The sequence below is a fragment of the Lonchura striata genome, chromosome 1 (genome assembly GCF_046129695.1).
Source record: "Lonchura striata isolate bLonStr1 chromosome 1, bLonStr1.mat, whole genome shotgun sequence".
NCBI classification, from domain to species: domain Eukaryota; kingdom Metazoa; phylum Chordata; class Aves; order Passeriformes; family Estrildidae; genus Lonchura; species Lonchura striata.
The window spans coordinates 154,877,576-154,881,099 of NC_134603.1; the positions used below are offsets into that span (position 1 = coordinate 154,877,576).

The window sequence follows — 3,524 nt, forward strand, 5'->3', positions numbered from 1 at the left end:
TTTTTCCTGCACCATTCCCCATTCCCAAAGCAGCCCACGATCCTCTCTGAGCTCCAGCTTCTCTGTACCTCAGTTTCCCCCACAGAGGGAAAATTCCTTTAAATTTTTTTTACCTCAGCAAATAATTTTCCTAATTTAAACTAGTATTAATTCGTTTATTACACAGCACAGAGGGAACAGGTCAGCACAGCAGGATCTTAACTCCACGTGGAAATAGAATAATGCACATGGTCCCAAAGCTCAAGAGGTGGGTGTAGAAACAACTGTGCACAAAAAAATTCAGGCTTATCTCCTTTCTGTTTTGGGTTAACTTTGAGATAAATCGAGGTCGTGTGCTGTCCCAGGCTAAATACTAAATACTTCCTTTGTTAACGAGAAGTTTTGAAACAGAGCAGGAAGCCACCAAAACTGCTTATTTCTAGATTTCCCCTCGATGCTCATAGGAGATAAGTACCTCAAAGTCCTCCATCCTCTGTTGGAATCACCCAGCATTACACAGAGAAGGCAGACAGGCAGATGGGCGTGAGCCCAAAAGCTTCTTTTCCTAAAATAATTGGGTCACACGCAAAAGAAATGGCAGCAACAGGGCTGAGAAGTGCCAGGAGGGAGTCTGGGCAGGAGGGAAGATCATCCCTGTGCTTCTTCCAGGGAGGCACCACCCCCATGCAGAGCAGGTTTAAATTCATATTATTATTTTGCTTAAGAAAGCCCCTAAATTGCATTAAATCTCCCCAGACGGTCACTCAGCAGCAGCAGCACTGATGGGCTAAGAAAGTGATGGCAAGGACACGCTGAAAATTCAAATTAATCCTGTTTTCCTGCACTGTGGAAGCTGGGCTGGCTGACATGGGGGGTTTCAGGGAGAGGAGGATGCTCCAGGGGACAGATTGCTGCCCAGGCATGGACAGCTCCCACTGGGATCACAGATGTCCCTGTCCCCTGCCTTTGTGACCTGTTTGGGACACAGCAGCCTCCAGGACCTGGTTTGAAAGAGTCTGAGTTGAACCAAAAATACCAAGTGAGATTTAAAGAGAATAAAGAGACTTTGCACTTGCTCAAGGCTTCTGGGGAGAATCTGCCTCTGTCCTTGCTGGATATTTTGGGTGAGCCCTGGGGCAGGAGCTGAGCTGGGTGTTTCTGTGTGTCTGTGACAACAGGAAGGTGCTTTTTCAGCAGAAAAAACCTGAATTTCTCCCCATCCCCAAATCCCCTCCTGGCCCCAGCTGAGCCAAGCAGCCCTTGTTTCACAGCTCTGTCTCCATGCCCGGGCAGTGAACCAGATCAGGGCTGCTCTGAGTTAAAAATAACCCTCCTCTCCTTTTCTTTTCCTTTTTTTTCTTTGGCTTTATTTTTAACCCAGAGCAGCTCCTCGTTTTAGCTGCCTCAGGGGAGAAGATGCTCAACCCCACCACCCCACCAGGGTGAAAATCCAGCTGCAGGGCGAATCAGAGGAGGTTATTTCATTATTATCACCCATGACACATCACCAGGGAGATCTGATTTCGTTATTCTCATCCTCTGGAGACCTGAGGGGACGCTGAGCTCGAGGTCTCGTCCCTCTGATTCATTGCTGTGATGCAGCTGGAACCCTTTGCCCTGTGACTCACAGCATTCGTGGAGAGAAGAAAGAAGCCTCCGTTTCTTTTTCAGCTGAGGGAGCAGAAATGCCCCTTTGCTTCCTTCCATCCTAAGAAAAACTCATGTGGGACAAGGACAAAACAGGAAGGGATCTCTCAGGGCAGCTCAGCTCATTTTCTGGGTGCTCCCGGGGTTCCAGAAAACTCCCTGGCTTTTCCTGGATGGCCCCTTTGGAGCTGGAGACTTTTCCTCCCTGCTGGGAGCCTCTGATGACAAATCTGCAGCTGAAATACACCCTGTTCTCACTGCCCTTTTGGATTAAAAAAAAAAAAAAAAAAAAAAAAAAAAAAAAAAAAAGGTGTTTGTGCAAGGCGATTTCTGAGGTTATAAAAATATCACCTGGAGTCTCAAAGCGCTTCCCAAGCCCTGCTTTTCCTTCTGCACCTTCCCCGAGGGAAAAACACCACAGGCTGGGTTTGCTCTTGCTTCAGGGCCCCCCAAAATAATCTTTTCTCCCAAGTGTGGGCAAGTTGTCTTTATTGAGAAGATTCTTGATGAGAACATTTGGTATAATGAGGTGGTGGAGACCCTTGAGCAGGCGGCAGCGATGTCCAACCATTAAATCCCTCCTGGTGGTGATGGAAAATTAATTTTGGGGTGGACACCCACCCCAAAAGAGTGGAAGGGGCTGAAGGACACTGGGACCCATCACCGCTCTGTTTTCTGCTGCCCTGGAGCTCCTGGCTGCTGTCAGGTTGAGGATTTCTCACCTCTGAGTCTCTCACCTGAAGGTGAGAATTGCAATTACGAACAGGAGCTGAGAAATTACAACACCCTCCGCCCCTCCAGCAATTTGCTATGTTGCCTACCAAAAATAGCCATGATTCCTGGGATTTCTGGTCCTGGGGTCACCTCCAGATGGGCTTGGGCTGTTGAAAAGACGACAGTTCTAATGTTGCTGCTCGTGTTTCACCATCCTGGACGGAAAAGGAAGGTGGAAAGAGGAGAAAAGCAAAAAAACTCTACACAGCTGCATGGAGAGGCAGAAAAATCAAGAGTATTCAGATCCAGAGCTGTTATTTTGCTGTGGTTTCTCCTCTCAGAGCTGATTTAGGTGGCAGAAGGATCCACTCAGCTGGAGCACCTTTGAGAGCCCCTTGGCTGTGGCGCGGAGGGCTGGAGAGCAGAGGGAGCAGATCAGCTCCGTGCTCCCAACACCGACTCCCAGGGATGTTGGGAAATTGCCTCACCTCTCTTGGCCTCATTTTTTCCCCTCCTTCTCTTGGAAGCAGCTGCACGTCATGACTCGGTGGCGTGCAGGGGAACCTGGCAGTGAAGATGTTCAACCTCAGCACTGCTGACTGCTGGCACCTCGGGAGGAAGCTGCAGCAGCAGTGGGGTGATGCCTCAGCTTTTGGCTTTCATGTTTTTCATATTCTGTGCTGCTTTAGTGTGTAATTCTGGGCTTCGTATCAGGGGATGCTGAGCTCTCTGCGCAGAGCAGGGAGACAAAACAATTCCTGCTCCAGCCAAGGGACCAAGGACCTCATTGCTCTCTACAGCTTCCTGAAGGGAGGTTCAAACAGCTGGGGTCGGTCTCTTCCATGGGGCAGCACTGACAGAACAGGAGGACACAGCCTCAAGCTACGTCTGGAAAGGTTTAGGTTGGATATTAGGAAAATATTTTTCACTGGAAGAATAATAAAATACTGGAATTGTCTTCCTAGGGAGGTGGTGGAATCACCATCTCTGGATATGTTTAAAAAAAAGACTGGACTTGGCACTTGGTGCTATGGTCTGGTTGTGGTGTCAGGGCATAGGTTAGACTTTATGATCTTAGAGGTCTCTTCCAACCTCATTATTCTGTGATTCTGTGACAAATGATCCAAACCTCAGCCCAGGAGCACAAACACCGTGGGCTGGAGAGGGAAAAACAAGCAGGATGG

At 48.6% G+C, this 3,524-nt stretch overlaps 1 long non-coding RNA gene across 1 annotated transcript; it reads right to left on the reverse strand.

Moving 5' to 3' along the window:
- Positions 1-2,098: 2,098 nt before the first annotated feature.
- LOC116183185 (uncharacterized) lies at positions 2,099-2,802 on the reverse strand. Its single transcript, XR_004147725.2, has 2 exons — positions 2,448-2,802; positions 2,099-2,363 (listed from the first exon to the last, which is right to left on the reverse strand). It is a non-coding gene; the product is annotated as an uncharacterized LOC116183185 (long non-coding RNA).
- Between the last annotated feature and the right edge of the window lie 722 nt (positions 2,803-3,524).